We start from the raw sequence: 12058 nt of genomic DNA, 5'->3' as shown, positions 1-12058 counted from the left end.
TCACTTACTCTTTAGCTTTCATCGAGTTCTTGTCCCTGACAGTCATAAGCCGAGGTAAGCTTGGTGCTACCTCTTTATTTTCTTTGCTTTTATTATTTGCTTATGAAGAATTATAATTGAGAGAAGTATTGTTGAAATTGTGATTAGAATATTGTCGAATATGACTTTGAACTTACCGTTTTAAAGAAAATCTGTGACCTTGAGAATTGAGATTATCGAATTGTGATGTGTTAAGTGAAGATATTGAATTCTGTGTGATGAATTGAGAAATTGAATATAATAAGTAAGTTGGAGATCAGTTATTGAATATATATAAAGTGCAAAGAGAGTAAGTGGAAGATGAATTGATAAGAATATGGAAGTATTATTGAATAGATAGTCATAGAATGGATTATGTGTTGAATTAAGACGGAAGTAGTAAGCCTTAGTGTTTTGTAGTTTGATAATTGATTTCAAATAGCTAGAATACAATCAATTATGACACTAACAGACCCAATTCATATAACCAGTCTTTCCCCGTGTTCGAACCGACCTCTATTAGTTCAACTGGTTTGATATATTGAAGCTTGAATACAACGAGAACAACAATTATCTTCATAAAAACTTTTAGAGGAGCTTTTTAAAAGCTTCATACATGTGGTTTTGACTTTAGAGGTATTTGTCAGTTAAAAACTTGGCAACAAGTTAATCAAATGTTGGTAGCTTGTGGAATAAGCTAATTATGTGGCACATATATACATAACTTATCTTACAAATTAAAATATGTGGCTAGCAAAGTCAACACATGTTGGAGGTCTTATAAAATATTATTACATAGCTTTTAGTTAGAGAGTATATTTGGAGGCTAGAGTGAAGCCTTTTTCACTCTTGTCAAGATCTTTCTAGTCCATAGTCTTATTTCAAGACTTTTTGGCCTTCTTATTTTTGATAATAGTCATTTGAGTATAATATTACATCACTTTTTGAATGACTTTCTAGGTTCACTTTAGTGACACAAGAGTATATTGAGGATTTTCTTTCTTCAAGATTCATGTCTTTGATAGTTTGACAAGAGTGCCAATATACTATTTTTATCTTTTTTAAGAAGTAAGTGGATTATTCCACTTCTATTATTGTATTTTGAAGGTATCAGACTATGCATCTTTAAATAAAAAAACTTCTTTTCTAATACAAATTTTTTTCTTAAAAAAAAAGGATTATATCTTTTTGTAGAAATATTTTATTAGAAGTTACAGATTACTGTCTTCTAATTTAACTTTTTGAATTTGTTTGAGTTGTCTATAGAAGAAAAGATTATGGATGCTATTCTTAGTAGAAGTGAGAATAGATTTGTAACTATTGTAGATCTTCATGAACTTGTTAATATCCTACAAGTAAAAATTTCACATATTTTTAAAATGAATCATAGAAACACTATCCCTATGCCTATGGAAGAAGTCTAGATTTAATGGCAAAAAGTTTTGCAATTGAAAGAAGTAAGTAGATCAACTTTACAACCAAATCCAAGGAATTTTACTTCTATAAGTATGACGGAGATAAGGATTAGTATGCTTAAGAAGTTTTTTGGAATAAGATCAAAATTTTGAAGATTTTTGCAATAAGCCAAGCTCTATCTAAGATTGCACTATTTCTAATATTCCAATGGATTTACTCAAGACACATTCATAAATGCACTTCTATCAAGAAGTACTCTTTTTTTATTTGTACTTTTAATAGAAAAAGATTTCCGACTCCTTTATTATTTGAATTCATTCCTAGAAGTGTTTACGGCCACATTAGAAGAAAGTAATTGAAAAAGAATAGTAGAGACCAAGCTCTTATCTTTACGACAAGACTCACAAGCAACCACCATATATATTACTGAATTCCAAAACTTCGTTTGCAATATAGACGGGAATGGCAAAGCCCTTATCAATCAATTTTGATGTGGATTAAAGGATAATATCAAAGACTTATTATTGATAATACCAAAGATAGAATCTTTATAAAATTTTATTAAATGTAACAATCAATAATTTGAAAGATATCACGAACAAAGATATGGTTAGAAAAGAACAAATCAAATAATGACAACAGCTCCTAAGTTTTCAAAAACTTATTTATGAAAGCCAAAATCAATACAAATTGATACTCTATGTTATAAATCTCTTGTAGAGGAGAGAAAGAGTCGACGACATCAAGAAGATTTATAAACTAAATTTGACGGAGGTTGTAAAATCAGTTCTTTCAATATATAAGATTGTTCTCCTAATTGGGCTGTTATTAAATCCTTGAAATTTATGCCTATGAGAGGATCTTTCAATAGAAAGGATGTTTTCTGAAACTATGTAGAGAACGGAACAGCTTAAAATGGAACCGAAGCCTCCGTATCAGTACCTCATTGGGGTGCACAACCGATTCAGGTCTTATACTGAGTAAGGGGCCCATATCAAGACCTGAATTGAATGGCCTCATAATTGGGTCTAATTGGCCCTTCGCTTCTGGATCACCTAAATGTTGAATTGGTCCTTTTCCCTTTTGTTGACTTCTTATAAGGACAGCTTGGACTACTTCTACCCGATGAACTGGTGAATCTTGAGGACCTTGATTTATCTCTTCCATTTTTCCTTAGCTTTGGATCTGCTGATCTCGATTATTGAAATTGAACGGAGCATTACATTGCTGATAAGTATGTCCCGACTGCTTATAATTCACAAACACTAGCACATAATCATCACTGGCTCTGAGATTGGAACATTCACTAGCATAATCACTAATCTGTTTGCAACGGAAACAACGAAGTGGTCTTCCTACACCTCCATCCGGCATATTGGGTGTCTCCACTGATATATACCTACTAGGCTTGTTCCATGTAGGGTTAGAAAGTGATACTGGTTGTCCCATTGGTATGGAGGATACTTGATTCGATGACGTCGATGGACCATATAGCTGATATCTCTGCTGCTCCTTCTCGTAGTTCTGGGGGTTTGATGTAGACCTGTGATTAAAATTGGAACTTTGAAAGTTATTGAATGTTCAATTTTGTCAATTAGATCGATTTTCATTCCATCCATATGTATTTTTCATTTGAACTTGATTGACTTCCCACTGAGTTGGTGGGATCATATTCTGATTACTGAATTGTTATTGCCTTTGTAAATATCAGCAGTTTTGAATAGGGTACTTTCCTCCACAAAATGTACATTGATCCATTATTTGTGAGGGTGAAGGGCATTCTGTTACCAAATGACTATGATCCTTATAATTACTGCATCATATATTGGTCCTAATATTAGTAGGCTTGTGCCTCTTTTTCTTATCCTTCACTATATTAATGACCATTTCTTCCATTTTCTTCGTCAGGTTCAATAAGAAGGCTTCATTGGAATCTTTTAGGGTTGATATTATTAGTAACTCTGTTGCTTGTTGTTGATATAGAAAATATGGAGCATATGTTGTTATCACATTTGATGGTATAGCTTACAATGGGGTGACATTAACTGACCCCTGAATATTGTCACTGCAATTGGCCACTGTTTCTAACATCCGTGAATAACTACCCACTGATCCGTTCCAAGTTGAATTTTGATAGCTACCTTGAACTGGAATCATCATGGCACTTACAATTAAAAACTGATCATAATGGCATTCCTCCCAAACCTTTGCTCGTGGAAACAATGCCTCTATCGTAGCTGGTCGAGCTTGTTTTACAAACATTTTCAATTCAATTGGATGCAAACCATTGATTAATATCGACAATGTAAACACATCCGACATTTGATTATTTGACCATTTACAAAGTATATCCGTGATTTGGCCATAATAGGACTCTATTGATTCCCCCGCAAACATCTTGCTATTCATAAAACTTTCTCTAAGTCGATCTTCAAATCCAATTGGTTTAAAATGGATTATGAAGGCATTCCTTAAGGCCTCTCAATTGAGAAACCTATCCACTGGTTGCCGAATATACCATTCAAAAGCTGTATCTTTTAAAGTTGTTGGCAACCATCTCAACCAAATGTCTTCAATTCTATCATTATTAGCCACGTAGGCTATCAAGAATTGTGATATATAGTGATCAAAACCAGAGTACAGCCAACCACTAAAAGTAGGTAATAGTGCCATACTTGTAGTTCGATCTGCTACTGCTCCCATTTGTACTGCAATTGGTACTTCTGGCACTCTCGCGGCCATTGGTGTTATCACTAGTCTCCTTGCTATTTGAATTTGAGTTTTTCTTCCTTTGGTTTTACTTGGACCTACAATTCTTTTTTGTCGTTCCCGTAGGAGATTTCTTATGCGTAAACGCTCCTATCTTTCTTTCGCTGTCGATTAATTCTTTGATAATCCTTTCTTTCATGATTGTCACTCATAATCTTTCATTCTTCTTTACAAAATCAATACTTCTTTGAATTATAATTCACATATTTGTAATCCTAAAATTGGTTCTTCTTACGTTTTCATTCAACATATAATTCCATCTCATATACAATCAATTTCTAATATTTCATATTGTTATCATTTCCTTGGCAACGGTGCCAAAATGTTGCTCTCGTTGTCTTCAAGCTTCAATATATCAAAGCAATTGAACTAATAGAGGTCGATTCGAACACGGAGAAAGACTCGTTATATAAATTGGATCTGTTAGTGTCACAATTGACTGTATTCTAGCTATCTGAAATCAATTGTCAAACTATAAAGTAATAAGGCTTACTACTTCCATCTTAATTCAACACATAATTCATTCTACAACTATCAATTCAACAATAATTCCATATTCTTATCAGTTCATCTCCCATTTACTCCCTTTGTAATTTATATATATTCAATTACTGATCTCCAGCTTACTTACTATATTCAATTTTTCAATTCATCATACAGAATTCAATATCTTCACTTAACACAACACAATTTGATAATCTCAATTCTCAAGGTTAGAGATTTTCTCCAAAACGGTAAGTCCATAGTCATATTCCACAATATTCTAATCACAGTTTAAACAATGCTTCTTTCAATCATAATTCTTCATAAGCAAATAATAAAATTAAAAAAAACAAAGAGGTAGCACCAAGCTTACTTTGGCTTACGACTCTCACAGTCTGGCCCTTCGGTTTATGACTCTCACAGTTTGGCTCCGATCTCCCACTTCTCAATCTCTTTATCCTACCAAAAAGATAGACCGTCACCCAGCAGATTTCAAAAGGTATAATCCTTTGAATTATTAACCATTTGTTCCACTAACAACCTACTATTACCAACTAAAGTACCTAACCATAATTCTAATTCTCAAGGTTGTCAATAACCAACCAATAACTTACTACAAAATTTATTTACCTATTCTACAATAATCTATATTTACCTACTCCCATCTAATCATATTAATAACTAGTAAGATAAATATATATATATATATATATATATATAGATATATATATATACGTGATAAAAGTCCACACATATTGATAAAGAAATATTTTTTCTTTATAAATAAGACAAAGATTAGTACCAGAGTTTAAAATGGTGTTTGAAATATTTGGCAAAACTTTCATCAATATATTCCTTAAAATAAGCGAACTTATTTTTTACAAAACTATAGATTGATCTAAATAGTAATTGATTTCCATCATAAAGAATAAATAGATAATTATACATATAATATTTTAAAAGAGTATTTATATTCTTCTTTCTAAAGATATCTTAATAATCTTAATATTGGCTTAAGATGCTACTTATAATCTTTACAATATTAGAAATAAATATAGCATAAATAACAAAAGGTGAATTTTTTTTGTAGTATGCAAGAAAGTTCTTGCATCTACAAATACAGGTTTGATTGTACTAAAATTTTGGCTTTTTATTTAATTTATATATACATATATATATATATATATATATATATATATAAAAAGAAATTAGAATAATTATTGACAAAAGATAAGAAAAATTAGAGATCCTTAAAATTAGACTAGAAGCGAGGAATGAATTGATAGGAATGAAAAAAGGCTTCACTCTTATCTTCATATATATTATTTAACTAAAAGTTACATGGCAACGTTCCATAGGTCCTCCAACATATGTCTAATTTGTAAGATGCATGTTTTAACTTACAAGACAAGTTTCTTATGTGTGCACCACATAGTTAGCTTATACAATAAGCTATCAATACATGCAATACATAGCTAACTTATTGATCAAGTATTCAACCTATCAACCACCTTTAGACATCTATAAAAGTGAAACCGTATTTGTGTATCTTCTAAAAAGCTTTCATATGCGATATTATCAAATTAACCTACTTTTATCTACTTCTACTTATTCATATTATTTGTATAACTCTTGGAAGAAATATTTATGTCCATGACAATACATACACATACACACACACACACACACACACACATATATATATATATATATATATATATATATATATATATATATATATATACATGTATAAGTTATTTTATAAAAAAAATTAAGAATCTAAAAATATACCAAATATACTTAATTTTTCTAAATTCTACAAAAAATTATATAATAAATTTTTTTAATTTCTTGTTTTTTAAGTAACCTCCATTACTATTTACAATGATGCTCTAATTATTTATTCTAAAAAAATAAGAACAAATTATTCTTTTTTACATCATTATAGAAAATCTTTTGAATCTTCTAATTTTTTATTCATGTTTAATTATTTTTAGTGGATTCCCTTCAATATTTAGATCCTTATTTTTTTGTTATTGTGTGTTTTGGTAATTATTCTTATACCATTTAAAGAACCTCTTCTACATTATAATCTTCAAAACTTATTTTTTTAAGTATCTTTTTATATTATTGCTTTCAAAATTAATTTATTTAACTATATTTTTTCTAATCTAGTTTATTTGAATGACTTTTTATAATATTTTCTAACAGCAAAAATTCTTTTTACAATCAAATTACATTATTTCCAAAAGCCCTACACAATATTTTTGGTTTTTGTTTTCAAATTATATCACCAAATACCTTAAACTCATTGCCCTCCCTTTGACCATTTATGCAACAAAAGTATTTTTAATACAACAATGTTAGAATGTTGCACATGTGCATTATGAGCATATTGATTGTTGTTTAAAAATGTGACTAGGTGGAAACATAGATTTCTCTTAGATGGCCTTTGAACTTAGGAGAAAATGCAAGATGTGGTAACTTTCAAAACGTTTGATTGATTCAAATTGAAAAGCCTCTTTTAGGTGATATTGTACTTAGAAAAATCAACTAAAAGGCTATGAGATGGAGATGTGAGATAATATGCAGCTTTTGCCTATATGAAATAGCATGGATAATGTTGTCTATTAGAATTTTCATTAAGCCCACCTGAAGAGGTAGTTTCAAAAAAAATAGTTAAATATATATGTTTAAAAATTTCTAAAAATATCCATCATAACTTTAATTTTAATATTAGTTTTATTTATTATTTATTTTATTTTTAATATATGCCTGGGTGGGGGGTGTAGGTGTGTCATATTTGCAAAAACCAAGGTATAAGATGCCATATTTAGAATAATAATAAAAAATAATTTGGAATGCGTCATGGCATTTACATACTTAGTATCATCTTCAAAATCTAAAACTTCCAGAAATTAATTCTTCACCAGATGCGAACAGATTGCGGCCCAATGTCGGTGGAGTGCTTGCGGGAAAATGATGGAAAAGTCGAGTACCGAATCATGTGGGTCATAGGGAACAGGCCTGGAAGCGACCGCTCCTCTGGATCCAGACTTGGGACGGTTTTCGTGGTGTAGTTGGTTATCACATCAGTCTAACACACTGAAGGTCTCCGGTTCGAACCCGGGCGAAAACATGTGCGGGGATAGCTCAGTTGGGAGAGCGTCAGACTGAAGATCTGAAGGTCGCGTGTTCGATCCACGCTCACCGCACTACAAACCTTTTATCCTTCCTACCTGCATCTCGCACAACTATGCTCGCTGCGGCCACGAGATCACCGCAGTGGAGGCTATATCGTCCCCTGCCCCCAACTCGCTCCAGCTTCACACGCCATGGCTGTTCCCCGTTCCAACACAGAAAGAAGGATACCGAAACTATCCCTGTCAGTCACCGCTGCGTTTTCCTCAACAACACTTTCAAGAACCATCCACGTATAACTCCATGTGGGAAAGCATGTTCTCCTGTGAACACTCACAACCAATCCATACTTTGTGGCCCCTTCTCACCTTCCACTCTCGGGATGTGCCACACCTCATTTGCACCTCCTCAAGCTTACTATCTTGCTATCTTTAACAAGTTTTAAATTAAATCTTAATCTCAATACATAATATGCACTTTTGAAATAATTTTTGTTATAAAACAATATAATGCAGTCTTTATTTAAATTTGAATTCAAAAAAAGTTAAAACTTTCAATTGTGAATGTAAGTTGAGAAATGAGTTTTCATATGAGTGATTATAAAAGAAAATATAACATGATGGCTTTTCTTGGAATACCAATCAAATCTTAATCTAATTAAAAGGATTTGCAATACACTCTAAAGAAATGATATCTGATTAACAAGTAATAGGTCTTTGGAACAAACTTTTTCATTAATTTATTATTTTCTAATTATATGTTGTAATTTAAAATTTTAACGATTTTTTGTATTTATCCAAAAAAAATCAAACATTTATCACAAAATACCCCAAAAATGCCTAATCTAATTATGTTATAACTTTATATTTTAAATTATAATTTTGTCTGTAACTCAGTCTATTTGTATTTGTATTAGAATAAAATTGTAAACAACCATCATAAGAGTCTTAAGATTGATGATTCTTATATATGGTGGCTGAAATATTAAAATTGTATATAAAAAATTAATAATAAATATGAAGCCTTAATAAATAGCTAATTCTATGTTAAAATTGGCCATATACAGATCAAAGCTAGATCATCTTCATAAAAAGAACAATCCCTTATGTTCTATAGAATAACTGCCTTTGTGATCGGACATCAAGAGGATTTATACTTATATTATGGAGAAGCTATGCATACTACTGAATATTGAGCAAAGAAACAACATAATTACAAAATGAGACACATGATTGCCAAAGAAGACAATGTAATGGAAAATAAATTGTTCTAGCTACAATAAAGAATATACAGCTTGAATCATGTACAACATCTTATAAAGGTCTTATTTTCTCATTTGATTCTTGACATCATTTTATAGTAGAAATTTGTTTAGGACCAAAAAATAACAAAGTCTTAGCCTTATTGGATTCAAGAGCCTTAGCTTGTTTTATAAATAAAAACTTTGTCAAAAAACAAGATATATCTTTAGTTAAAAAAAAAATCAGGCTTGTAAATGTAAAAATAATAGATGAATGTTCGTTGTCTTATGGAGATATTATACATGAAACTATTCTTGTAGAAGTAGCAACCAGTGGTCACAATAGTTTACTAATATTTAATGTAATTGAATCTCTTTTTAACCCAATCATTTTAGGATTATCATGATTAGGAAGATATAACCCTAATATACATTGGATTTTTTGCAATCTTGATTTTTCTCATAATTTAATCCAAGATCTTGCTAGATAAGTAGAAATCCATAAGTCTAGTAAATCTAAACTCTTATTGTTAGATCGAAGAGCTTTCATATATGCTGCAAATGAAGGGCCATCTTTTGCTATACAATTATCATGGACATACACATGCAAGCCATTAATTACTTGTATAAATAGGTAAGAGTAAATAGAAGTAAATAAAAATAAGTTAATTCTATAATATCTTCTATGAAAGCTTTCTAAAAGCTTCATAAATGCTATTTTGACTTTATATGTGTCTTTAATTGATTTTTTGGATTAAAAACGTGGTCAATAAGTTGGTCATGTGCCACACTTGTTATTAGCTTGAAGACCAAGCTAATTATATGGCCCACATATAGAAAAACTTGTCTTGTAAGTCAAGGCATGTGTCTTACTAAGTCAACATACATTGGAGGTCCTATAGAACATCGCCACGTAGCTTCTAGTTAGATAGTATATATAAAGACAAGAGTGAAGCCTTCTTCACTTTTGTCAACTCCTTTCTTGCTTTTAGTCTAGTTTCAAGAATCTCAAGTTTTTTTGTCTTTTGGCAATAAGCCTTTCCAATTTCTTTTAATATACAAACTTCTTTATTTCTATTTTACCATTCTTTCTTTGATACGGATTTTATTGATTTATACATCATCTTTTAATTTATATCCTTGACAAATTGACAAAAATATACTTACAGTATCAGAGCTTTGTCTTATCTTAATTAAGAGTGGATTACCTCTTTCTCATGATAAGACATAAGCATATTAGAAGTTACAAATTACCCTCTTCTAAATTGATATTATTCTTAGTATTTTCTTTGTCCTCAAGTCTTTTTTTCTACTTATCTTGAGTGATATTAGATATTTTTTTCTAAGTGATATTATGGCAAAGCTTATTGAAATGAAGAGTGCAATGGTACAAATGCAAGAGTAATTGAGGGAGTTGATGGTTGCGATGCATCAACTTAGCTTACCACCACAAGAATCAACAAGAATGGCAAGAAGTGAGGATATAGAAATGATAAGAACTGCTTCAACATCTCCACCAAATCATGTCCTTCTATCCATGGTAGAACATCTTTCAAATGTTAGAGAACCAAGAGTTGCCCTGCTTGAGAAGTTTGATGGAACAAGATTCAAATTTTGAGGATTTATCAATCAAGTATAATTTATGATTGAACTTCAACCTCAAAGCTATCCAACTCCAAGATCACATGTTAGATTCATTGATACACTTCTTTCAGGTTTAGCACTATCGTGATTTTCATCTTTTCTTGAACAATGAGATTCAATATTAGATAATTTGGAGGTATTTTTAGCAAAATTTTGGTCCATATATAAAAAACATGATGCAACTCGTGATGCAACCAACAAGATCCATATTTTGCAACAAGGCAATTGATTTGTAACATTAGATGCTTCATAATTTTATCAACTTGTAATTGATATCTAGTAGAATGATACTGCACTTATTAGCCAATTTCTCTATCAATTATAATATGAAGTAAAGAAATTGATGCTCAACTTATCTAATCCTGAAACATTGAGTCAAGCAATTGACTTTGCTGTGAAATGCAACAATTGACTTTTTTAAATTTGATCTGAGAGTTATACAAATGAGCCTCAACGCTACTAAAATTCAATAGCAACACCAATATCTCTTCAACACATACATTCAGAAGACATAAAATACAGTTAGTACACCTTTTTCTAATGATGCGAAGACTTCAAGTGGCTTTACTAGCCAATATTATGAATCCTTCTTTTAAGTCTCAAGATACTTCTCAGTTTGAATTCAAAAACAACCTATTCTATTTCAAAGGTCGATTATATATTCAGAAAAGAAAAGCATAATAACGTGTTCTTTAAGCACGTCATGACTTTCCAGCAACATAATATTTTGGATACAACAAGACTTTGGAGCTTATTTCCAGAGATTTTTAGTGACCACAAATATAGAAGAGTGTGAAAGACTTTGTTTAGTCATGTAACATTTGTTCAAGATCAAAAACTCATCCTCATCGACCTTATGGACTTCTTCAACCATTATTTATTCCAGAATAATCATGGTCTTCTGTTTTTGTGGATATCATCATGGATTTTCTAATCTCAAGTTCTTATGACTCTATATTCATGTTAGTAGATCGTTTTGCCAAGATGGCACATTTTGTATCATATACAAAATCTATCACAAGTGAAGAAACAACTAAGCTCTTTCTTGACAATATCTATTGTTATCATGGATTATTCAAAACTATTATATCGTGTAGGAGAACTCATTTTGTATCAAGATTTTAGTAGATTCTTTTCAAGATTCTAAAAGTAGATATAAAACATTTTTCGACATTCCATTCTCAAACTGATGGATAAATAGAGTGTGTTAATCAAGTTTTGGAGCAGTATTTAAGATGTAACATCAACTACCAATAAGATGATTGGACAACACTTTTGCCATTGGTAGAGTTTGCTTATAATAACACGATATGTTCTTCTACAAAATAAACACCTTTCTTTGTTAAT

General features: G+C 30.9%; 2 non-coding genes across 2 annotated transcripts; both read left to right on the top strand.

Moving 5' to 3' along the window:
• Positions 1-7751: 7751 nt before the first annotated feature.
• Positions 7752-7825, top strand: TRNAV-AAC (transfer RNA valine (anticodon AAC)). Its single transcript has one exon. It is a non-coding gene; the product is annotated as a tRNA-Val (tRNA).
• Positions 7826-7828: 3 nt separating this feature from the next.
• TRNAF-GAA (transfer RNA phenylalanine (anticodon GAA)) lies at positions 7829-7901 on the top strand. The gene has a single exon. It is a non-coding gene; the product is annotated as a tRNA-Phe (tRNA).
• The last annotated feature ends 4157 nt before the right edge of the window (positions 7902-12058 follow it).

Source organism: Physcomitrium patens, chromosome 13, assembly GCF_059467195.1.
Source record: "Physcomitrium patens ecotype Gransden chromosome 13, ASM5946719v1, whole genome shotgun sequence".
NCBI classification, from domain to species: Eukaryota; Viridiplantae; Streptophyta; class Bryopsida; order Funariales; family Funariaceae; genus Physcomitrium; species Physcomitrium patens.
This window is presented reverse-complemented; position numbering and strand designations above follow the sequence as displayed.